The 27,539-nt window shown below is 35.6% G+C and overlaps 1 protein-coding gene across 6 annotated transcripts in view; it reads right to left on the minus strand.

The window, feature by feature from the left end:
• Positions 1-27,249, minus strand: part of LOC150094422 (tyrosine-protein phosphatase Lar-like) — a 1,380,317-nt gene extending 1,353,068 nt beyond the window's left edge. For all 6 annotated transcript variants that reach the window (XM_090412197.1, XM_090412199.1, XM_090412204.1 and 3 more), the window contains exon 1: positions 27,098-27,249. The gene's annotated coding sequence lies outside the window, so the exon portion shown is untranslated. The remainder of the gene's footprint in view (positions 1-27,097) is intronic.
• Between the last annotated feature and the right edge of the window lie 290 nt (positions 27,250-27,539).

A 27,539-nucleotide genomic window follows, 5' to 3' on the forward strand; every position in this document is an offset into this window, starting at 1 on the left:
ATGAATGTTTTGATAAGAAGCATTTTTAAGAAGAGGCTAAGAAATTCTATACTAGTCTAACGTGAAAGCCATATGGGGGGAGGGGGGGAAGAAACCAACTTATGAGGTTAAGGTACAGAGCCGCAATATGACTGGTCCCGCAGGAGCATTCTGTTGACCACAGATGACAGCCTCGGGCTACATCTGACACCCTTGGCGCAGTGCCAGAGGAAAACAAAAAAGGTGGCTAGCTCGGGGAAAATGAAGCATGGAGGGTCAGTTAACCCTCGAGAAAAGAAAGTTTGATTTAAAAAAAAAAAAAAAAAAACTTAAATATAATATCACATTTGATGTAGAATTTATCAATAAATGAACTTAGAAAATAAAATATAAGTACGAAACATTTACTTGCTCATGCCCTGAGGAAGAAAAAGAAAAAAAGAAAGCTGATTCCCCCAAGCACGTGTCTACCGCAGGAGCGATGTTTTAATGCACACCAAGGGCGAAAACGAGTTGAATGACTCGCGTGCAGGGAGAGAGAGAGAGGAAGTGTCTTTTTTTTTTTTTCTCTCTCTCTCTCTCTTTTTTATATATATAAAACCAGTTGTCGCTGACAAGTGTTTTGGGCATTGTCATTGCAGCATTTTGTGCTGTAGTTATCGGATGAACGATCGATAGTTTAAGCTGATATTGCTACGTGTCACATCCACAAGGATAAACTGGCAGGATGACCCATTTCCAAGTATGACGTTGTTTTCTGTCTACTTCAGTAAATCTAATTCGGATACTGTGCACGAAAAAAATCGCCTGCTATGACATCCCTCATTACTCTTACTGCTTTTCAAAGTCTTAGATCACTTCGAGTTTCAGTCTGAAATGACAGCATGGTTTGTTTGAATCGTGTTTTGAAATCGCAAAGGTCGCTGAATACGAAAACATCTAACTAGTACCCGAGAATTAGCAGCAGAATAAGGAAATATGTCAGGGAAACAATTCAAAAGACTCGTGTTGTATGCTCTGCAGAAATCGCCATTTCTTCAGTAAAACCATTGCTACTGCTATTAAAAACGCAACAACAGTTCTCAAACCATTCCTTTTCCATTCCGAAAAGAATGATCTGTTATATGTATTTTTGCATACATTCGAAACTTAACTTAGTTTCATAAAAAAAAAGGGGAGGAGGACAAACATGCTTTCTCATAAATGACACTGTCTACGGAGATGGATATTGATCTCTAACAAAACAATTTTGTCAATAAAATATACGAGTAGCTAATTACTTTTTCACTCATTTCTTTTAATCGTTGATGCCTCGGAGTTATCGGATCGAATATAAAATGTCAAAATGATCAAAGACCAAAAACAAATAGCACTGAGTAGTTACTGGAATAAAAGCTTTGATCTTTGCCATGAAGCAAATATCAATTGCATATTATCTGCATGGAGTAGATTATGGGAAATACTAAAATCGGTCATTGTATAAATATCTCAAGGATTAAGATCAGTACTGGGTAGCACATTTAGAAATTCGTTTTCTTTTCCATTCTGAAAAGAATGATCTTCTATATGTATTTTTACGTACGCCAGAAACATAACTTAGATTTTCCTCATACCAGGATACATAAATCACTTCCCATACGAAGTATAATTAGACGGATTAAGAACTAAATTTTCTGCTCAATTTTCATTTGCAACTGCCTGGTTCCTAGCTAATCAACGGCCTGAAGTAGGTCTGATAACAAGTTTGGATTTTATTTTCCTTGATAACTTTTTCGACGTTATGCAAATACTTTGAAAGAACATTTCTCCATGTTGTAAAAATAATCGGAAAAAAACATGTAGTCAGAATTAAATGTGCATTTTGCAGCCGAGATTTTGATAGTCTGTTAGTAATTTTAAATCAGAATTTTGTAGAAAACATTATTTCTTATAAACTGGATGGTGTTTAACCCGACAGTTCCAGAGTTCAAAGAACTTAAAGATTTATCCTCTTTTTGGGTAATAAAAACACCCTCTACTTTTAGCAGTATTCATACGCAATATGATTAATGTATGTAACTGCTGTTATGAAAATTTCTGCTCCTAATTTAATAGGATGCGAGTTCAAAATAATATCCTGTAAGTTACCTAAACAATTTTTAGACAATAAATAGTGACTCTTTCCAGTCTGTAAGAAGAATCGGGATGTTTACGATCGTGTAACGGATTCTTTTCTTTTCCCTTATCCGAGACGGCAAAAAAGCAATTTTTTTTTATCCAAGTTGCAAGCTCAACAGTTTAAAAAAAAAAAAAAAAAAAAAAAAAAAAAAAAAAAAAAAAAAAATCCCACATATTTGGAATTTTTATTTGTACTATGCACAGGAGAAATTACTACGTTGATCATATGACAGTCATCATATGAACAGCTGATTAACTGGTATAGGAGGTATATTTCCAATATGTAAAAAAGAATCGTGATGCAAACTCTGAAACTTCAGGAAACAGTCAACTAATAGTTTCTATTAACCTTTTATCGATAGCAGAATTGCTGGAGGTGGGGGAGAGATTCGATAATCCGTGAACCAAAGCCCTCTATCGAAATCACTAAAAGCAGATATACTTATTTATACACTGAAGTTGTTTAATAAAAAAAAAAATATAAAAAAAATATATATATATAAAAACTCCGTTCTTTTCTGAGTCGACCAAAACACAACCATCTGCATTTTCCTGGTGTTTATAAAGTTTTGTGCGGCTGTGGTCGACCTTATTTTGGCCAGATAGATAAATCTGTTTCACTTCGTCTTGAGGAACATAGACGTGACATCTCCTACAATAGAACACGAGAGAGCGCCCTTTCAAGTCATGTCCTTTTCTCGGCAAACTCTAACCTTGAAGCACAGCCACATCAAGTTGACTGGGAACGCACTACTAATTTATATATTTGCAAGGATGAATTCGAAAGAAGAATTATCGAATCAAAAGAAATAGTTCTGGACCCTTCACATTTAAACAATAATCTTAGCTACAATTTGCCCGATTCCCATAGCGCAGTAATCCAGTACTGGCGCTCAAAAATTAGCTGTCGCACACATTCTACTCATGCCAACGGTAGCACGCGGTCACCTATTCAAATATGACTGTTACTATTCTGCTTTTTATTAAGCTGGAAAGTTCATTTTTTACCGTGTTATTTTATATCTTATGTTTTGTATTTCTCACCTGAAGAAGTCGGAGCACCGATGAAACTAGTTGTGATGTATTAAAGATTTTTGTTATACTTTCTCGGGTTCTAGTCAGTTAAATTTATTTATATATATATATATATACACTTTTGGTCTGCATCCTAAATGCTGCCTGAATTAAAAAAAAAATAGATTTAATCCATATTGGCCGATAATCCTACCTTACCTTTTAAATTCGGAAGTTTAAAATTTGTATCGGATTTCTTCTTTGCTTTCATTTGTCTGTTTTTGACCACTTCACGAAGGCAAGCTGTCCTAAGATTTAGGTACAGAAGTAATATATTTAGCCTCATATTGCTACAGGGAAGGCCGATATTTAGGCACAAGAAAATAGGTAAATTGTGCTTGGTCTCATAACACAATAAGAAAGGTTTATATATCCAGCATCCAAAGATCTGTTGTTGTTTTCTACCTTACCGCTCCAATATGTTAAGGATATATATTTGCGACATAACGAAAAATATCAGGAATATTAACACTTCAATGAAAATATAATAAATTAAATGCTTAGTTCGTAACTCCTCTCTAATAGCGTTCATAAATAGGTCAGCATAAACACAAACGGAGATACTAATTCCTCACTTGAATAAATATTACAATACCATGTAACGAGTATGTCAAAAACGTTAAGCATTACCCATAATCTAGTGGGGGGGTAGAATTCTTTATAATTAGTTTCCATTCAGTCAAACGGAAGTGACGTAATGTTTCCGCAATAATAGGTTCCACTTTTAGTAGAACGAGGATACCACTTCCAAATTTTTATTTATTTTTATTTTTTTTTAAATCAAAATTAAGTCAAATACTTCTGATATGTGAGGGAGAAAAACAGCAGTAATTCAGTTCGTGTCATGAGCTAGTTAACCAAAAAAAAAAGTATACCTATGTAAAGTCTTTGGTAATTTTCAAATTCAGGGTTTAAAACAATTACACCTCACGAAAGGAAACCGCATCGTGCTACCGAATGCATGACAAAATCCCATCTTCAAGTGTTTTAACGGACTCCTTACAGTTAGCCGAATCGCTTCGACAATCTTCAAGGACATGAAATCATGAACAATGGGAAATTATTTAAGATTACTGTGCTGAAGGTTTCTAGTCTAAGTAGTATGTTCTGTACACTGCATTAGTGTAAGGAAATTAACATACGGAGTTTGAACATACTGTAATTATAAGTATGAGGTAGTCGGTAACTACTTTACTTGATATTAACACGCTGATGAAAGAGTAATATCTGTTAACAAAAGCGTGAGGAATAGTCTATAACTTACCACGCGAAACTAGTACTGTCCAACCGCCTGCTCTATAATTTTATTAATCACTGTACAGCTTCTGAATTCTCTAACATCGTTAGTCTTCACAAACACTTGTATATCGATACCGCTCTGAGGTTCCTCCCAATTCATTAGGAACAACTCAGGTTTGAAAGTGCCATTAGGGACATAGAACACAATCACCAAGAGCTATGTAAGGATGAGTTGATGGAATATCTGAATTTTGTAAGTTGCGAAGAATCGCAAATATTTAACTGTATTTGGGATGTATCTCACATAATCAAAATCTTAAGTGAGAGAGCGAAATGATAAAGTTATGCAATGGCCAAAATTAACTGCATTGAACTTGCTAAAGTTTATTAATTCAGCCACTAAAAGTCTCTCATTGAAGCCCAGTTGAGTTTGAATCCAGCTTTATTAAATGTCAAGGTGTGGACCTTTTAGCTTCATTTACCAAGTCTTGGTGATATACAGATGATGTGACCAAATCACACACAAAAAAAACTGCTCACAAGTTCGACTGCTTACTGAGTATGCAATAAGACTTTTGGATGAGAATAGGAAGCGTATTCCCTAGATAATACGGGTGGCTTACACTTATCTGATGAGTTCGGCTTTTCTGTCTCCACAGGTTACCTTTTCCCAATAACAAAGCCATTATATTAATAGCCTTGAAGGATCACTCGATCTTTCCAGAAGGCGAGTATCATCCTGTAAGCTCCTCAAATCAGTCTACCTCTCAAATGCGAGATGTTAAATATCTCATTCAATAAGAGGGTTGTAATATATTTAGCACTTTTAATGCAATCTGAAGACGAGTTTAGGAAAGGTATTTTTTGATTCACAAGTTTAGAGTCGCTTATCTGTATTTCTTTGTACATGCAAACATTCTCAGCCGTAAAAAATGCGGACGAATTTTATTAAAGATTCAAGACAGGTATTTTGTGAAAGTATATAAAGTTTACCAAACGAGTCCAAATTATTTAAATCTTCAATAATTAATTTTAAATCAATGGAAAGAAATATTTTTGGAAATTATATGCAGACGAAATTACACCGAGCCTACTGTTAATTTTTAAAAATTCTGCCATTCTCAAATCTTCTGTTTGCTTTGATAGCATTATATGTCTGAATGTGCATTTGAGAACGTTATTTCTTTTACAAGATCCGAATTCACTTATCGAACGGACTGCGTGTGTCTACTGCATCGAAAGACTATTTGGAGGACATCGCTCAACGTTGCCAACTCTATACGATATTTTAACGCTACTAGTGAGGGCGGAACCTGCGGTCGCACGTGCGGGTACATCGGCCACAGAGACATTATTAATCGATTTCAAAACAGAAGTTGGCACCAACATTCCACTTAGTTCCAAGCGCCCTACTATCAAGAAGGAGTGCTCATAAATAATTTTGCTATCTTTTTAGACCATTGCATGCGTGTATGTACTTGTGTGTAGAACGAAAGTTATTTATCAAGAAACCTATTCATGGAATACACAACAGACTTCATATTTTAAAGCTTAAATTCATCACCAACAAAATGAACCAAGCTACCAACAACTTCCAGTGTGTATTTTCTTACAGAATACTCTAAATTTTAATTTAGAATGTCAGATAAGAAAAGGAAGCATAGAAGCATGTTTTAACTCGGATATAACTTTCTTTCAAGTTAATCTACTAAGCCTATCCGTAGATGATCACAAAATCAATTAAGACACTTAAAAGACAGCTGATTTATTAATAATCAGCCAAATTAGATATGCCGTATCACATATTTACTGAAATCAAGTATTTCGGTATCATACTGCTCTGACCCGATAAGCCCGCTTCCTTCATTCTTGATCTTCGTTCAATATTGAGTTGTAATTTTTGACCCTTAATGTCCTAGCTTTGAAATAAGCTGTTGATGCTATACAGGAACGAGAACATGATTAAGCTCTTAAAATTGGGACAGCGATGAAGTATTCCAGGTTGGTTTCATTCAAAAAACGGCAGATGCAATTAAGGCCATGTAACTAGTGTATTATTTCAGTTAATTGCGTGTCTTCTCCGACCGGTTTGCCTATTTTAGGCAAGCATTGAAATAGGAATGGAATCTAATTCTAGTTAGTGGTCATGATCGAAAGTGGTCCACGAAGGATCACTGCTCTCATTCATGCCCAGAAGTAGGTCTATGGGTTTTAATTTTTTGATGAAAAAGCGAACGAAATAAATTTTCTTTCATATTATTAGTGTCTGGGTACTGTATTGAGAACAACGTGCATGTATACTGATATTTCATCTAATATGTACTGGAGGAAGAAAGAATATCTATGCCAATGAAACCACAGACACGAACACTCTTTGATACCTTAATAAAGTCAGATACGTTTACTTTTTTTTTTTTTTTTTTTTGATGAGGCAAGACTAAGAATTGTAGGATCCGTGAATTATGCTCAGACCAAACAAGGCACTTTTCAAACCACTTCAGACCTTCAGTATACGTTGTAGAGATCTCATACAAGGAGATGACAGGAAAAGAGTTAAACTGAATGGTCACTGTTTAAATTTTCGCAAAGGTAAATATATCCAACGTACTATAGGTCTTCTGACCGCTCGTTTATGGGATTATTGTGCAATTCAATGTTCATAATTCCATCACTTGTAGAAACATCACTAAGCAAAAGCCTTGCGCGCTTCTAAATTCGTTTACTCAAGAAGATTTTATTGGTAAAATGTTTATGCTCTGTTTTTCCAAACGTACTCGTTTTGGAAAACATTTACAACTTTTTCAAACGAAAAAAGATCTGATTTCAAATTTAAAAAGGCTTTTAGTATTAAATTACTGTCGTTCTTTTTTTTGTTTGTCTCCAATGAGTTCTTGTAATAACTTTATGGGGGTTTGCAATTAAAATAAAAAGAATTTTTATTGCAACGATAAGTCACTAGCAGAGTAATGGCATGTGTTCATATTTTAATATCAAATTAAAACCATAATTATGCATGCAACTGTAAGACAAGTACAATTGCAAGACAAGTACAATTGCATGCACATTGAGTTAACATTACTATCCACTTTGTTATTAAATAGCGTTTGAACAATTGTATCAGCATGTAAAAAAAAAAGACATTTCCTATACAACAAGTTCGTGTTAGGGCATGGCACACTACACAGAAAAGCATATGCGGGGGTAAAAAAAAAAATTTTTTTTTCGGCTACTTCAAACTACCATACATCAGTTTCTTTCCAAAGATTCTATCAAGTTCCTTAAACCTTATGCAGACAGCTAAAGTATCGTCAATAAGTACCATCGTTATTCTTTGATAAACAAGGCATTGCAGAAGAACGATGAAAGTGTGTCCAGCGAAAAGATCTATGATCGTTACCGCAGCTACTTCCACGTAAACCCATTTTCTATATCCAATTTACATCATCCAGTTAAGCGAACTTTGTATCAATAACGATAAAGAACAATTTATTACTGTAGTCGGTAAGAACGGGTAGAAGTAAGGAGTCATAAATTATAGCCTTATCGGTAGCACACAAATACCCCTTATGTATACCGAGATGGTGTGCGCTTACCCTCTGGTCACACTGAACCAAAAATTCCCGGCGTAGTAACTAGCACGTGTTGTGATATTCACTACTCAACGGTAGCGTGTAAGAAAACGCCTCGCAGATCCTCATTCTACTCTCCTTAGACAAATGCTGGTAGATAGGCTGTGTTCAAACAACATTTATTCTCGTTGAGAAAGAATAAATTACTGAAACAGTTTCTAATATGGCTTCACATATGAGAATAATGATACAGTAGGTAGTGTGTTACACCAAAGACTTTCTATGGTGCATTGTTTATGAAGGATTAAAGTTAATGCTAATATATGACTCAACGTCTACACTTACACAGCGCTAGGATTAAAAATGTCATGTTAATATATATAGGCCATTCTCTGTTATTCGTTTCTCCCAACCAAGGTGAAGACTCTCTGACGGATACTAATGTCTATTCTTAGTGTCTCATCAAATTGAAGCTAACAATGCATATAAACAAATGTACCACTATAAAATGCTACAAGATTAAAAGTATATATAATTATTGATTTTTACATGTTTTAGATTATAAGTTATTTGATCTGGATATGTCTCATATTTAAGTACATATTCAACACTACCAGAATAGAAGCCATCATCTCACAGGGACACACTATCAAGTCAATTTAGTAAGATGAATAGAATTAACTAGCAATATTTAAAAACCAAGATTTACTTCGCAATTTTTACTGGCGAAGTAAAGCTGCTTTTTTTTTTTATACGCGGATTTCATTTTATTTTTCTCTCAAAACATCTAGAACGATCAAGTTAATCCATTATTTAGTTAAGCCATTACTCAATTTATTTTGTAAGATGAATAAGATGTGTTACCAAAAATATTTCTCTCTTTTTTTTTTCTCGATTATTTAAAATAAAAAAAGGAATATTGTAATCAGCTATCTACTGGAGAGAGGAATAGTTTCATTTGAATAAGACCTCTGAATGGGTGGGAATAACATTAAAAAAAAATCAGTCCTTAATAATGCTAATCACGTTCCTTCTGCACGCAGCCAGAACCACTTGTTCTACTTAAATTCAGAGAAATGAGCATTCTGGTCATCAAGAATGAAACAGGCGAAGCATTCATAGTTCAGTAGAAAGATGAACACGATTTCTATTGTATGCCCGAAAGCAAGTTTCACCACAAACACTGATTTAAATTAAACGGTGGGAAATAAAATAAGTGATATTTCAAGGAGCAACGCATAGCATACCGCTAGTATGCAAGTAGAAAAAATTTCGTTAGTACTACGATATAGACAAATATGCCACATTCACTTTTTTATGTTAGTCAACTGCATGCGAGCTTTTTCTAGTTTGCAAAAATCCATCCCAAAACTGCATAAGCTGTGTATAAATCTTTTGTCCATTTCTTGAAAAACTTAGTGCATTATTACCGAAGGTAGATAAGAATGATATAAGTTGGAAAAAATGCACTAGTTAAAAATCAGATGGCACCAAACCACTTTCAGAAAAGTGCCACAATGGGATTTCGAAACCACAAAAATGCGGACATAATAGTATGTCCAGTTTGATTGATTGGATGGCGACTTGATGTATAAATATAAAAATAAATGATTTTTCATCGCCCAGGAAAGACCACAAAACTGCTCATGGGAGGGAATTGGCTTCGAAGAGTATCGTATTCAGTCTCCAGATCAGGGTTAAGATAATCTCACTCGATTTCACTCACTGCACTGAATCTGTTTCAGATTTACAGCTCTTCGTGTGTGGGATTGCTATAAAGATTATCAACTAATTTTGTGGCATAAAATGACCGCCCCCATCAGAATGACAACGCATCATCAAGTAGGAATAATGAGTGCTAGGTTCGAAACTCAGGAACGGAAAAACAATTTTCAACTGAAGTAAACCAGTCACAGATGGTGCTCGAAGGTTTCTTGTTCAGAACCAGAGTTTTCCCTACCACAAAACAGACAATCGGTTGGGAAACAAAGTGACTGATCTCATTGTTAATTATATAAACTCGGTAGTAAAGTCGCAGAGACGTCTTTCAGCTCATGCATTCCATTTCAGACAAACAACGATGTTAGAAAGCGAACAGCGACAAATACAAATTAATACTTATGCAAAACGGAAAATTCAAGAAGATATGAATTAAGCTATACTTATTTAACCGATCTAGTTTATCCAAATATTGAATTTATTATTATTATTTTTTTCGTTGTGATTTCTGTCGCAATGTGTGTGTCGTCTGGCGCCACGAGATCTTCTAGTATATGTCTGTACGACCATTGCGACATTTAAACTGCAGTCGAATCATTTGCCTTACGGCTACTTGGAGATAAGACACCGCAAAAAAAGTACTTTTTTGTGTGTAGTAAAAGACTTCTGATGTTTATTTTACAGCCCACTATGAGCATTAAACTTTTCTTTTCACGAAAAATAAAATCCTAACGAGCGCATGTGCTGTTGAAGTAGACACCTCCGAACAATAGTACTATGGGACCACTCTGAAAATGGTTCTCAATAATGATGGCAGACTAAGCTGCTGAACTTTCATGGTTAAAAGAAAGGGAACAGTACGCCATTTCACAAACATATGCATTACCTACTCGGACATACAAACACGCTACCCGTCTGCATTCAGGTTTTGTTATTTCATGCAATTACAAAACAATCTGCACACTTTCTGTGATCGCAATGAGCATTTATTGCAGCAAAACAGCAAGCAAACATTCCTCACATAACGGAGGTTCAGAAGCAAATTTGTGAGTTATATCGAGTCTCGACTCAAATGTACTGCTGTACCGAGTCAAACTACTCATATTACAAGAATTGAGGCTACAATTGGACCTGCTGTAACTCCAGTTTAAAATTGAATATCAGTCAGCCAATTTAACAAAAGACTGGCTACCAATTTGAAGCATTAATTACTGGAAGAATTAAAGCATTCTGATAATAAAAACAGCAAAAACTGCGACTTTTCTTCATTTTCGGAGACATCTCAAAGTCGCACGTACAGATGCGTTCTTCTCGACAGTCATCTCTCCAGGTCTTGGGTCGAAATCGGTTTCAATCGATTTCGGCCAATTTTGGAACATAATTCATTATTACGTTCCTGAAGGTCGCTTTGAAACTGCCTTAATTCGAGAACACATTTGTTATTGTGTTAAAATAGGCAAACCGCAACCATGCCAAAGAATCCAAGGCATAAATTCCGTGTGCATCCGTTGAGCGTGGATATCGATGGGAGGCATTTCTCGCTCCCTAACCACTCTGTAGAGTATTATGTTCGAGGATCGACAAAGAATTTGGTGCAAAGGAATTCAAAGGTATTAGTACTGGAAGCGCCAATGAAGTCGTTGTTACAACCTCTGAACTCATGTATCGAACCTGTAATACGCTCACTTAGTTTCTCTATTAGCATGAAAGCTGAAATAATTCGAATAAATTGTGAATTCTTAAATGTGTTACCTAAGTTAAAATTTTCAATTGCAAGTTCTACACCATGTTCCACCCCCCCCCCCTAACTGTTGCTAATTTCTGAAAGTTTACAAAAGATACAATAAATGGCACTAAATTAGCAACACTAACTGCAGTATATAAGTCATGGGATTAATAATTTAAAAAGCAGATGGTAACTATTTTTAGGATTTTATTTGTTAATGTCTTTTTAGAGGTTAAAATATTTAAAACCTCGAATAACTGGCGATCAAACTTGTTAACCGCCAGCTTAAGTGACTTTGCTAATACACGAAATGAATACCAATGAAGTTTACTAATAATGAATGTACGAACCTCAATTGGTGGGCTGTGACCACGAAGAATAAAAGAAACAAAATAATAAAAATACGCGAAAAAGACTGTACCTCCCAATTAACTCGGTTTCTCAATTAAATTAGGGAATGTTGCTCGTTTGTGTTGTGAGCATTCGGCCGTCTCTCATCAATTAGCAACGTAATTCGCAAATAGCATAATGGCCGACGTGAAGGCTCATGGAGTAAATTTGGAGGGTGTTTTTTTTTTTTTTTTTAAGGGAATATTTGAATCATAGATGTAGATAGCAAAAGAAGTTCTGTCCAGTGATCCCAAGAGAGTTACGATTAATTCGTGGAGTTTCCAAATCTGATTATGTGCAATTTGATTAAAAACAAAACTAGGTTTAATTAGCTAAGCTCTGTTGGAAATAGCGACAGTAAAACTAGAACACCCCGATGAGAAATTCGTTTCCAAGGCATCTGTAGGATGGAATTACGGTCAATGTAACCAGCACTACTCATGCCAATGTATTATGTTTATTAATTGCTCATTCTTAAGGCTGCCTTTATCTGAATTTTAGGAAAAACAGTGTTTTTCCTAAAATCTCCGTATGAGACTAGTTAACTCAGTGAAAAATTAATTAAGTATTGAAATGATACTTGACAATCACAAAGAGCTTGACTGCATAATTTTCTTTTTAGCTGTTACCAAAGCGACTGAACCTTAAGACGTTTTCACTCACGTAGCTTATTGCACACGGTTTATTTATTCAGTAACATTTGTGTTATTACAATAATGTTAGATCGCTTCGAATCATTTGATCTAAGGTTGGCATCTAAATAGTCTGATGCCAACCTCGAAATCAAATATTAAAATTAAAATCCATTCAGCACAAATACCGCATATAAGGACACTATTCAAAAGGGAAACAGCATTTCAAAGCTATCCCCCACTCCTTTAGGATCATTTTTGAAACAATACTAAAGTCCCTCTGAACACCATCAACTAAAGTACCATTTTATACTTCTTCTAATAGGTCAATATAGATGAACTTTATAACAGGCAAATCCAAATTAAAAAAAAAATGTTCATATTTAGATCCCAACTGACAGTCACGATAACACGAGATATCCTTTTGCCCATTTAATGGGCAAAAGTACATATAACGTACTTCTTCCTCTCAGTGAAAGCTTATGTTATGCATTAAACTATAAAAAATATGCGGCAATATTAATCCATATAACTATGAAGTTTACCTGAAGTTTAATTATATTAAATAATTTTATTACGATATATTCTATAATAACGTCAAAATGAAAAATGAGAAGTAGTATTATATCAGTCAATATATGCTTGTCGCTTTGGAATTCTGAACTTTGTGCAATATGGATCAAATTGTATCAAATAATGTATTCGTATTTTAACTTTTGAGAATCTCAGTTTATTAGCTTCAAACGTTCGTCTATCACTTTTTTTATTTAAATTGTAAATAACCATTTGCATGATAACATTAAGTTAACCTATATTAATCATAATGTGCATTTACGTAATAATACTATTCCTAATTTTAAATTATTCGCTTCGAAGTTGTTTACCTGATTTAAGGTTAATTCTAGCACTGGTCAAAAACTGCTACCGGCAAAGCTAACATTCAAAATCAAGATGTAAGTTAAGGATTCGATTGCAAGCTGCTGCACGCAGTGCCAATTAGGAATTTGGCTTTTCTACTGTAGACAGTATAACAAAGTTAACTAGATTCATATAAAGGTATCTGCTGAGTGCATACCTTCCTAATTTCTGTGGGACTGATGTTTGAACGATATGTTACCACAGCTACTCACTCTTCAGGGCTGAAAATAAAACAGAACAGACTACATAGCCTCATTCTGCTTCAAGATTAAGGAATTCTTAATGCAATTCTTTTCAGCAAGACAGGAGTACACAGTTCGATGGAGAGTTCAAAGCAAAACTTCCGCATCTATTTAAGTGTACTTAGGGGAAACCGAGCTTCTTTCCGATCCATTCAAAATTCGGTAACTTTCATCGTGCTGTTCACCGAAGTATGCCTGTCTCAAGAGTTTTAATGGAGATATTTCCTGTTGGTTTCAAACTAATTAGTATTTACCAATGCTTAGCACAAGAGAAACAATCGTACTCAATTAGTCTTTATCCCTGAAACATCAAAATACGAGTTTATCTACCTACCAGATTTGTTCCGCTATATTTGCGGCAGTAATGAGAAGGTGTATGTTGTAGTAAGAAATCACGCAGCGTGAAAATGACATTGTTCTCGTAATGATACTGAAGTTCTTCGATGTGGATAAAAGAGGTCAGCCGGAAAGAAGAGAGTTATGAAGTGAAGAATGTTATCCTACAATGGACTAGTAGACCGAAGTCTTTCTCATCCACATTTTAAATGCTATTTTAAAAGGAACGACTACAAGATTAATTTTATAGCGTCTCCTTTATCAGTTAGTCGTTCTTCCGGGGGATAAAATCGGCTTTATAATCTGGAACTACACATAAAAAATTCTCCGTCAATGATCTTGGTATACGATGCTCCAGACAAAAATAAACAAAAGTATTTTATTTCTTTAGAACAGAAATTCATTTTCTTCAGTTTCATATACTCCGATTTTTTTTAATAATACCAACTAGTTACTACAAAGACAAAAACTGTCCCACTAGAAGTAATAATCAAACAGTGGGTAGGTCACGCCATTGCATTTATGCAGATATCGATCCACTACACTAAATATACGCTGTCATTTATGTTAATCAGCAAGGTCCTGTTTTTTAACCATGAATCGCAGCAATTGCCAGTGTAATGTCAAGTGTAGTCAGGATGGATAATTAAGAAAATATGGAAGAAATGATTTGGAACCGTTGGCTAAAAATGTTCTTATCTTCCAATGTGCTCCAGTCTTCCTCGGATTAATATTCAAAAATCTGAAGGATTAAAGAAAATTTAAAAAAAACTGCGAGCCATTACAGTCATGAGCCTAGTATACTGTCTACCAAATATGCGTATTCATAGGCCGATTTGTCTGTATTAAGGATGATCTGGTATTAGAAATAGCTCTGATAGAAGATAATTCAGAGTGTACAAATAGATCACGCGTTCTTCAGAAATTTGAACCTAGTTCTTTCTAACTGAATATTATTTGGTTAGAAAGTGTAATGTCCTGGGTGAAACGTAACAAACAGTAATAATAAAAATTTGTTTTGCAAGCCAACCAGGAGGCATCCATTTTTAAAACGTTATCAGTTTGGAAAGTTGGAAAGAAATACATCGTAGGGTGAAGATAATTGCTCAAATACAGAAACCCACTCCACTAAGTTTAACCTTCTTAAAAAATTTGGCGAATGCATATTTGGAAAACGGTGTCCAGAACCTCACGATGGATTAGGCAGACGAATGGCTGAGTTCATGGGGCTTTACAAAACATACAACACTCCATTTCAAAGTACAGCAAAGGAAGATTATACATAATGAAAAAGGATATACTCATAGTCTAAAAATTGAAGTTGCAAATGGGACCGGATTCCTAGTGTGACCATTCTGTGCAAATCGATCAGGTTGTAATACCACATCCTATGAAATTCCTCTTGGATCGTCATTGATGATATGAACTGCAAGCGATCAAAGCTGAACTTGACACAGGAGTCACCTGCTGATGCTAAAAACTCTTCTCGATAATGAATCTGAACAACCGAATTTGGATATTTCAATTATTACATAATATATGCAATGAGCTGTCAGTATATGTTAATGTAACGACACGGTTCAGGCAATTAAAATTAATATGTTTGTTTTTACGACTGAAGCAACTAAAGCTATTGGAGACCAATATATAATATCCATAAACTGCATGTGTTCTGCCAATTTATTTTATGAGATGAAAAACTTTTTCCGGGAAGAAAATCGTGCTACTTTCTTAATCTGGGTTATCGCCATGCATTTTGGAACATTATTTCGTATGAAGCTGAATGAACCTAAAACCAGAAACGTATGTCGACAATGAAAGAGAAAAACAAATGTGGGAGTGGAGTTCAGCTGATGTACAGGTATAACGCCAGTGTGTGTGTGGTGGGGGGGGGGGCTTGAATGCTAACGTCTGGCGACATTTATAGTTTTAAACACCAATTTTTGTATGCATTTCCCAGAATCGGACTGAAGCTCTCAATAGACAGTAGGTTAATGTTCGGTGCGAATAATCGCTCCGTTATATACGAAGTTAAGAGCTTTGGATCTTGAAATGTTATAGGTATTACGAGTTGGTAAAAGCTAGTTGTAAGCTACATATGTAGTTAGGATCTTCCATTTAATGAAAAATGTTTTCATGTTAATCCTACTAGAAGGGGTATAAAGCTATCGCACAATTAGTACCTTTGGTGGCCAAATGGTTAAATAATCCAGCAAATCTAAAGATCAAACACAGAAATAACGGTTCTCCGAATAAGCAATTCGGATTGTGGTCTAACACCGTACAAGAAAATCATTGCTACACAAAAAAAAACGACATTCACAAACATCCAATGACACAGTGAGATTCGAGTTTACAATTTATTGGAGACTGTCCACCGGCCAACAAATGGTGTTTACCTTTTTTTTTTTTTTTTGAGTGGCTTTCGTGAAACATCTGCAAGGCTAGCCATGCGATAATTTCAAGTGGTTTACACCATTACTCTGCTGCACCAACGTCTTCCATCGTTGAACCTTCGAATCTAAGAGCTATACTGATCCTCCGTACGCATTTACAAAATGTTCTTCTTTATTAGAATACGTACAGCTCTATCCGTTCAATTAAGAGATACAAATTGTTTTTAATTAAAATGAATTTGTTCAAAATTTCACTAAGGAATACTGTGAAAAAATGTCGTTAGTAAGTGAATGGACCAAGAGAGCTCATGACATAATGAGTTAGTTACATTCAAATGCTCACAATGGCTGAAGTAATCTACAATTTATGCAAATTGACACCTTAGCTGTGTTAAATTACATATTGTAATTTAACTGTGTCATTAACTGTATGTAAATTACATAAAGCTTTGTATACAGCTTATTCAGTAGCCATAGATTCTAAAATAAGACCATCTCTTCCGCAAAAATAAATCCATTATTGCATGGTTTTATTTAGTCAGTTGGACTAAGTGAGAATGTTAAGTGAATCCACTTGATGTTCAACAAATTTTAAATCTATTGCACCCTCACACGAGGCTCTGAATTTAGACCTGTTCAAAGACTTGAATATGCAAATTCTCATGTCTGACGATATAATTTATTATGTATAAGTATATGTATAAGCGCAGGTGATGTTATAGCTTTCGTTGCGTTATGCCAATTCAAGTGTTGCTGCTACAGAAATAGTAATAAATAAAATAATTATCCTGAATGCTGCTAAAAAACTTGCCTGAATCATTTTCGCCATTTTTGATTGAAAATTCATAAAATGCATTGTGCATTCAATAGAAGTTCACACGCCTGCACTGTTCATCTTTGCTTCAAAAATATAGTTTATATTTTTTTTTCTCTCTCTCTTTCCACAACGCCAAGGATGATATCGATTTGCAAGTAAAAAAAAAAAAACACGGATGAATTGGCTTCTTATATAAGATAAGATTGTTTTCATGAACTTCAGTTTTTAGATTTCTCTAAACAGTAATAGTCTAAGTAAGTCTTGTCAAGGTCACACGTTAACTCTTGAATCAAATGCTTGTAGCAAAACTGAGAAATATCTGGAACAAAAACATACTAGCAGAGATTTAAATTATAAAGTCGCTTGCATCAAAGAGGTTATAATATGAGATTGTTAAAACAAAATCGCCAGTCTAGATTGTAGTCAAATACATACTTCTCTCCTCCAAATGTAGCAACAATATGAGGAAACTGATGGAGGAAAGGATGCTACTACATAGTTTTGAATTTCTCGTAATTATTCCTGACAATGTTGAATAATATCTGATTACATAGCAAATCTATTCTCATGCAGTTCGTATTTTAGTTAATACGAACGTAAAGGAACTTTCAAATGCTTGTTCGCTGAGTATCGCAGCACGAATATTACAACAAAACAAGCAAATATCCTCTAACATGTATTAAAACACAGAAGAAAGATGCTGGTTAAGAAATTTAATAGAGCCTCCTAGGTATAGACGAAGCCCTTTAGTCGGAAAGACCTGGGTTCGATTCCCGTCCAAGACGTGAGGAACCTTTATCCGGTCTCTTTCGCCCAAAGGTGAATTAGACGGTCTCATACGGAAGGTGGGAGTTTTTTTGTTTCACCCGAAAACTCGGGTTTTTCATCCCTTATCCTCGAAGCGGTCGCGATTTCGAAACGCAATAGGCCATGTCTAATATAAACGTAACAGGCCAAGAGGCCTAATATATGTGAAAGGAGAAGGAAGAATTTAATACTGGACTGCGCGACATAAACAAAAGTTCACTGCAACCAATATTAACCGGGAAAGTACGTATACATCATCTCCGCTTACATACATCAAACCCATACATACACTAGTTGTCAAAAATGCTCCGAAATTCAATCAAGAGGTAGCCATTCCTCCCGGTTCTTCAGAAATACCTGGATTCGAATCTCTCATCTCGGACACGAAAAACCTTTATAAAGGAGTTTGCAACTAATGATGCCAGTTCAATTACAAATTTATGACCTGTGCGCGCGGTGTGTGTGTGTGTGTGGGGGGGGGGGTGATTGAATGGATGCTGATAACTTTTAAAGGTTTGAAACCAAATTTCCATTTGGATTAAACTCCTCAGTAAAAAAAAAGGTTAGACATCCCAATATACGGCGCAAATAATCCTGTATTATACCCAATATCAGAGAGTTGGCTCTTGCAACATTACAGGCACTGCGAGTTGCTGGTAAAAGGTAGTTTGGATTTGTAAGATTTCCGGATATATCCTAAAAGGATGTACAGGATCCTATGAGAGTACTAAATACTTAAGTTTACATTATTACAAATCTTCTTCTGCAGCTTCTCCCACTTAAGTGGGGTCACTGTTGACGATGAGTCTCCTCCACATCCTCCTGTCTTGGGCTGTCACCACATCCAAGTTCTTCATTCTCAAGTCCTCTTCTACCAGCTCCCTCCATCTCTTCTTTAGCCGCCTACGCTTCCTCCTTCCTTGCACATCCATCTGCATGACCCTTCTTCACACATATTAGTCCTCCCTCCTAATCACATGACCAAACCATCTCAACCTTGCCTCCTGTATCTTCGCTCCTAAGTTCGTAACTTTCACAGTTCCCCTCACATAGTCATTTCTCAGACGATCCTTTCTGGTCACACTGCGCATCCACCTAAGCATTCTCATCTCTGCTACTTCCATCCTGGTGATGTTATTTTTCCTCAGGGCCACAGTTTCTATAGCATACGTCATAGCTGGCCTCACTACTGTCCTATAGATTTTGCCTTTCAGATTGATCGGCACCCTCTTATCGCATAACACTCCAGCCATCTCCCTCCATTATTACTAATCTCCTAACAATTTTCCTCCAAATTAATCTGATATTTGTTAGGTCTCCAGAACTGTCAGATCTTAAATTTCACTCTTCTAAGCCACATTTTACTGCATCAGTCCATCCAGAACTTCGTCTTCCTCTGGATCTTTTCCTGCCATATCAGCATCAAACACTAGCTTAGCTAATCTTTCTTCTCCTATTCCATTTAAGTGACCATACGATGGGGGGGGGGGGGAGCTTGAAAAGTTCTGATAGACACCTAGAACCAAAATAGAACAATTTGTGCAACAAGGAAAAGCCTTTTTTCCCTCCGATGATTGCAAATGATGCATGCAGCAGTTGCAACAAGTGTATAATACATCGTGGGGAATATGTAGAATAATGCATAAGTCTACCTCAATTCCTTTTATCACAACTTTTAAGCAGACCCTTGAACCCTCTTAGATTAGCTCTTTTCATGCATTCTTGAATACTAACGTCAAGTAACTTCCCAATATCTTCATTTTAAACATGATTCTGCCAATGATGACATCTGTTCAGGCCCTTAATTTTTCTCATAATCTTCATATATGCGGTCTCTAAGCTCTGATCAAGTGCTTTATTTGCAACCCAGTTCCCAGATCCACAAGTTAAAACTGGTTGGAATACTGCCTTGTATTGTATACAGCTAGTTTAGTGTTTTGACAAATTTCTGTTATTCCAAATAAATGTTTACAGCTGAGTCCCTATCATACCACTTTGCTAATTTTGGTGTCTATTCCCATATTTGATTTGAGAATGCACCTGAAGTTTTCTATATTCCTGTTTATTTTCATTGGTCTGCTCTTTTTATTGCTGAGCTTCATGCAAAATTTGTTTCAAAGAATCCTGGAGACTCGCACTAGAGTATATCATCGTCCGCGCAAAGTAAAGTGAAGTCACCAATTCAAATATTAGGTTAATATGACTTTCTTTCAAGTACAGGTTCTTGTTATATTTCCATGGCTTCTCAACTATGATTCACATCCATTATATGAAAACTTTTATCATGTTAACCCCACCGAAACGATTATAAATCTATTGTGCATCAGTACCATGAATGGACAAATAATTCATGAATCTTGGTCTAGAAAACCAAACATGGAACTCAATCCACAATGAGAAGAACACGAATGGGTTACACATTTAAATATTCACCATGACCGAAGTATTCTGTAAGTTATCCAAAGATGATCCCTTAACTATGCTATAATTAGAAACCTTCTACAGCTTATTCAGTTGCCATGGATTCAAACAAATGCGACCATGTCTTTAAGTTGCGGCTCACTTAACTCGACTACCAAGACAATTACCAAGAAACTGATTTGAAGTTTTCAAGAGTCAGAGAAAATTCGCAACATTAACATTACAAAAGATATTTTGTCCTGCCCAGCAACTTAGAACAGATCCTGCAACAATAAACCAGTTATTGCATGAGAAATACATGCTTTTAATGAGTCAGTTGTGTTAAGTGAGAATGAACCCACTTAACGTTCAACAACGTTCTAGTCTTTCGTAGCCCAAGTAAGGCTTTAAGCCTAGTTCATGATTTTCGTAAAGTGCCCAAACGCAGGTGATGTGCTATCTTTGGTTGCATTACTACTGTCGAGGCAGTAATCAAGAAAAAAACGATGATCTTGAATGTTGCTTAAATGGAAACTCGCCTAATTCTTTCACTATTTTTGATTCTGAATGCATAAGAAAAGTTTCGTCCATTCAATGAGAAGGCTTCGCATTATAGTATTGCTTTAATCTTTGCTTCAATGAGACAGCTCATTTTTTTTCCCTTTCTGCAATACCAAGAATGCTATCAGTAAGTTCCAGATAATAATTAGAAAAATTATAATTAACAACTTATTAATTGGCTTGTTACATAGCATTATGTTCATTATACTTCCGATTTTGGATTTTCGCAAACAGTAATAGTCTAAGTACACCTGTATGGGTCCCACTTAAGCTCTCACCTCTTGAATCACCTCTTTGTAGCAAAACCAGTAATAACTATTACCGATTTTTAGTATATTATCGATAAACAACAACAGCACAGCTTACCTGGATGGCTGCGTGCTTATCACATCCGCTCTCCAATGAATAGGTTGTGGATTCGAATCCCACCATGGACACGATGTTTGTAAAGACCTGTTCTGAATGACCTTGTATAGCTCATTGAGTTGATAAGGCTTTTCTTAAAAATCTCGACAAAACTATGGTAAGAGAGATTATAATTACAAAATGATATGCATAAAAAAAAAACTTGCGCTTTTTTCAATGAGATTGTTATAAGAAAACAGCGACTTTAGAATGTAGTCAAATACATGCTTCTCTCCTTAAACATTAAACTGGAGAATAGGACGCTACCACGTAATTTACTCCTGACATATACATTTAGTAAAGTGTTTCGGTCTCTACACATTACTTCAAAAAAAAAGAAAAAAAAGTGAAGAGTCGTTATTTGTGAGTTAAGCGTATTTCAGCTGTGAAAGTCGCCGAATAGCAGTTCTTTTAAGCGACTTAATATTTTCATTTAACTACTCGAACAGGTAAAGGAAATGTACGTTACAAGCAAAAATCAATGCCATAATGAAGGGAATGAATGCGATGAATAAAAGATAAGGACTATTGACGGGATAATTAATAGATTAGAATCTCGATAAAGCATGGGATATTAGAGGTTCAATCAATGCTAACACGATAAGGAACAATTATCGAAACCAGGGACGAATGCCATTTAAAATATCACTGGATTGAAGAAACGAAGACGAAATTCTACAAGAATTCGTTTTCAGTACAAAATAAGAACTATTTTAAAACATGATCACATCTCAAACTCCATAATACGTCCCAGTTAATATCAGAGCATGCTTATCGATTCATCGTTCCTGGATTAGTGAAAAACGAAGACTTTTTTTTGACTGAAGTGAGCAAATACATGGCAAACTTGAAGTGAATGGAGTTCTCCACAGCTTTGTCCGGTGTCTCTGCTATGTGGTACAATAACCCTGTTATAGACTAGTTACAAAGAGCAGCTTGTGGTCCGACTTGAACGTGACTGTGTTTGTTAAATAGGTGTCTGAGTAAGGGAATATTATGACAAGCTTGCAGTAACAAAAATCGGTATGTTGTTCGTTGTGTGGCTGCAGACAAAGCTTTGTTACACTTATCATGTTACTCTCGCCGATACTTTTCCCCCTTCCCAACTTCTTTAGTAGTTGCGTAGTTGATTAGCCGTGATGGCCCGCGAAAATAACTCAGGAGCTCATGAATAACTGCGTTATGTTACGGGAAAAGTAACCTACTTATTTTTTTTTTCATGTGTATGTAATACGAGCAAAAGTACATCAAACGGAGGATGCTGATTTAAAAAAAAAAGTCATACATCATTCCATTACTCTGGTGTAAGATCGTAAAGCAACATTTTTCCACGTGGTGCATGGGCAATTCATAATACAATTCCAGTATTTATAAAAGGAAAAGAACAACCTAATCCACCCACGAACATGACCCTGGGTAGATGAAGAATTTCATTAAGCGCCCCAATTCTATGCCGATTTTATAAAAAATCATTTGGAACGAATATACAGTTTTTACCCAAAGCAATAAGTATAACATCAGTCCTCTTATATTATCTGACATTTTATACAGACTTGTAGAACTATAATCCTTCATTTTAAAACAATATAATCCATTCAATTCTCCAGAAACTCTTCAAGGCAAGACGGAGTCTTCACGAACTTTTATTTCCATTGATCCGTTCTGAAGTGCCAATACCGCGCCCTACAAGTCAAAAAAAAAAAAAAAAAACTTTGATCTTTTGCATTCGAGTAGTAACGAATGAAAATGAATTCCAGCTACTTATCTACCCTCACTTATATCTGTATGCGACTGCATGACAAAGTTACAAATGGCAAGAAGGAACAGAACCATCTGTCACTCCGGTTGCTCATTAAAGCAGCCTTATCAGCGCCACTTACAGAATACTTTTAATGTCACGTCTTCTTTCTCTCTCTCTAGTACGCCAATGATAGCTCTTTATTGCCTATCAAACAACCGCTCTTTCTACACATCAAAAGTGGAATTTCTTCATTACTACTCGAAAGTGGAAAAAAAAAAGAAAAACCTTTTAAATATAGTAATTATCATGCTCACTTTCAATGTAAGATTTATGATGTCAAAATTCGTTAACTTTAAGGATTTATTTAGTACCACTACAATAAACAAATGCATGCACAAAGAATTAATGAGTAAAGAAAATGAAATTTATATTAAAAAAAGTAAATTTTACAGTTTATTGTTGCTTTAGTTTACTAATTCAAAATCAAGAAAAATTCTCTTTCAGCGAAGCAATTCTGAAAACCAATTCCAACCCCCCAACCCCCTTTTCAGGCAGCAATTTGAGGTTGATATTTAGAAATACTTTTCGAAAATGGTATTCACTTATGGTTACGCCATTTCTCAAATAAAGCGAACCTAATTTCTTTCTATGGAGTTAATCAAAATCAATGCTGGATTCAGCAGAGTAAATCTACGCGACACTGGAATTATCAGGATGGTAATCAATGGAATGCCAAAGCTTACGAAGTACTAAACGCAACTTCACAAAGATGAAATTTCAGTGACATTGGGAAGACTGTCGAGCTCGAAAATGTTCTTGATTTTGATCACGACAACGAACGTAAATTCCCATCCGGTACCTAGTAACTTACTCTGTCTGATGCTCTTCTTTATAATCAGCATCCATCTTATTCTTGGTCTTACTTTGCATTCAAGATTACATCTTGGTTTTCATCCGAATCGCATTATCCAAAATATAAGTTTCCTGAGTCTTTCGAGATTCACTTCTTACTTTTCCGTCGCCATTCCGTATCCATGTACATTTTGCGCTGCTTATATCCGCCTTAGTAGCTATGTCGAATGCTAGAATTCTTTATTTCATACATAATCCAATTTTCAAATACTTTTTAGAAATACTTTTCTAAAAAGAATAAAACGTAATAAACGTAACCCAACTTTTCTTCATTAAAAATACGAATTTTAAAACAGTTACGAAAATTTAATAAACATAAATAAATTCAATATTCAAACGCAAACCTGACACAAATAATTAAATCTGCACTCATTAAAATTCTGTTGTAAGTAAATTAATTTTCACTGCTCTAGAACAATATCTCGAAAAGCATTTACAGGTAATCTACGTAAAAATGCGCCAAAAGTTTCTTTTAAATAGCATGATTTTAATGCTAGTAATATGATGCTTTAAGCGACCACAAATACTTAATGTCCATTACTAGATTCTACATGGATAAACTTATTATCGCAGAATGAGAAAAAGCGCACTAAAAATCATATGAATGCGATAAACGGAGATGCTGCTCAGTGAACAATTATTCCAAATGTCCGATATGATGTACATTCAACTGCTCAAGTTACCATAAATATATTATCACTTCCACAACAAAGTTCTTCATTGTTTTACGGGTTCCCCCCAACAAATGAAAACCAAGGGAACAGCTGGTAAAGAAAGCCAATGGTTCATGAAAAAAGAAAAGATGCATAAAAGAAGAGATTCCCTTTTGTGTGTTAGAAGCATAAAATGAATGCCTGCATTCTGTATCCATGAACATTTGAAAACAATAACCCTATTAAAGAAGCTGATAACGCTCTATGATGAAAGCTGTCATGGGTGGTATACCAACACTGTGTCTGAAGAGCTTCGAACAAAGCTGTCACCGCTATACAATGGCCTGAAGAAACTATGAGACAATAGCCACTGACGCACTCTATGAATTAAACATAAGGTGAGCTGTAGACGCCGTCAAAAAAAAAAGAAAAGAAAAAAAGTTAACCTTCTCTACTATGATTTCTAAAAGAAAATAGCAAAGGGAAAAAATTTCTTATAACAAATAAATGACCAACTCCTATATTTATTACTGAATTCCCAAAAGTGACAGATTTTTGAGTGCCAGGAAATGTCTTCTAACCACTTCAGTGAATAAGTAATTCAAAAAATAAATTCAAATTTTATCGCGGTTTGCATACACATAAAACTTGGATAAGTCAAACTGTACTCTGCTTCTAACGTTACTATATTCATGGAGTCAGAATATTTTTCCCCAAATTAATAACATTAATAACTGTTATTCGGCATTTTGGATCCCTTGTATACGTACCAGAAATTACAACACTGCATACTCCAGAGTATTGTGTATAAACTGCTGCATTCTACCCGACTGGTGCAGTACAATAACGAAAGAATTCATCGTAAATAAACGTTTACAGTGGTAGCAAGCACAACGCGTCACGCCAGTTGTTTGGGAGCAATATAATGCTTAATAAAAGGTATCCGCATTCTTTGTTTCCAGGAATGCAGTGAACAAGCAAAACCCTCTCGTTCATTTACTAGTAATGGAAACCTAAAGAAAGTACGTAAATTGCTTTTATGGAATTCCTAAAACTAAAATCGTGTGCATCCCTCGCGTCTAAGTTGCAATGAAGTTCTCCATGACATTTAAATTTACAAACTGAATCTACATTTAGCGTACATAACCAAGTTCTAAAAAAAGAGACAATCTCTCATTTTTATAATGAGTTATTAACAACATGAGCTGCTAGTGGACTTGACATTAAAAACGTTACAGTTTTAGAATATATTTAGCTTTTGCAAGTAATGATTTTTATCTCCTGATGTTAAAAGTAAACATCGCAGAAGAATGTTATTTGAATTAAATGAATGTGAATACATCAAAATGTTCACTGTTTTGTTTGAAAGCGGTACGGTAATAAGAGGAGGGAAGCACCACGCAACCAAGTGTTTGTTTACTCTCTAAAATCGGTTCATTTCATTTTGCTGCTTTACACTCCCCTTTACGGAGCTACACACGCTAATTGCGATGTAGGGCAATCAGAAACACGAACAGCGACTGCCGAAAGAGGATAAAAAAGACATACGCAACTCAAAAGAGGCGGTACTTGTACGATACGCGACATCACTCAGGTACTCATAATACTTCCCCGCACTACAACTTTACTTACATAGATAGCAACTTTCATGCTTTTGAAGATAAAATTACCGAAGTCCCGATTCCCCTCTAACTTATTTAGATAAGAGGAACACTACCCGTTACTTGGATTTCAAATCACCTTAAGCCATGTCTGCTGCATTTTTTTTATCCCCTGCGAACACATTTTTCCTCAATTATCTGGAATTTGAATAACCACAGCACCTGTACCCCAAGTATGTAATTTATTCAATCTAAATGTCCCATAAATGAAGTACGTTGAATGTAGGAAACCTCATTCGCCAGAATAAAATAATACAAATATCCGTATTCGCTTTCTCTGCAGCCGGTAAAACAACTATCACCTAAAAAGGGACAGAAGTCGACCTTAACTAAGAAACAAGACAAAGATTGACTACTTATGCCGTAGCGACGGCTTTAACAAAGTTTCATTTGTCTGAATAAACTGCATTTTAGTTTCGTAAAGCTCACTTCGCTTCCCACTTCGAAACACCAATATTAAACTCTGGCTGTAAATTCTACAACTAAGTCCTACTAGATTCCAGTTAAGTGCTTAGTCCGTAGCATCTAACCTCACGATGGGCATACCAAGTAGATGACTTTCCAACGTGCGTCCAAAAAAGATGAAGCAAAAAAAGAAGCAGAAAAATCGAAGTGCACAAACGAATGAGGCTCGATAAATCTGCGGCCAAGTATACGACGGTACGTCGGCGATTTTGCCCGCATGATTCCCATCCGAACGCGGCTCAGTAGCGATCGCTTGGCTAGTACAAAACCACCCTCGCTCAATGCTCAGTTTGCTTACCTTGTACAACTGCAACGAAAAATCACTGTGTCGGCGTAATGTGCCTGGACCAGATCGCAGACGTAAGGTTAAAATCCAAGGATGGCAGAAGACAGTTAAGGTGTCTATCAAACACTTGTATTAAATTCAGTCCGTCGCTCGCACCACTTTACTCAGTCAATGCCCTCCCGCGTCGATACAAACAAGTACCACTGCTTTGCTAGTATAGCCTGAACTCCGCAATTTGAAAGCGACGCAAGTAGCCATTTTCTTTGCTATGTGGCGCCATCTGGTGTGGCGCTACTAAAAACCTTCGCCTTTATTTCAGTTAACGTAAAATGTAGCATAGCTTTCAGGAGGAACAAAAACAAAACTTAAAAACTTACTTTGACTAACTACCTATTTTATTAGTTTAAATAATTTAATCTCTTCATGTTTCTCAGCTATTTAGCTAAGGAATTCC

This window comes from Typopeltis vanoorti, chromosome 22 (assembly GCF_054136105.1).
Source record: "Typopeltis vanoorti isolate ZY-2024b chromosome 22, IOZ_Tvanoo_1.0, whole genome shotgun sequence".
Classification (NCBI taxonomy): domain Eukaryota; kingdom Metazoa; phylum Arthropoda; class Arachnida; order Uropygi; family Thelyphonidae; genus Typopeltis; species Typopeltis vanoorti.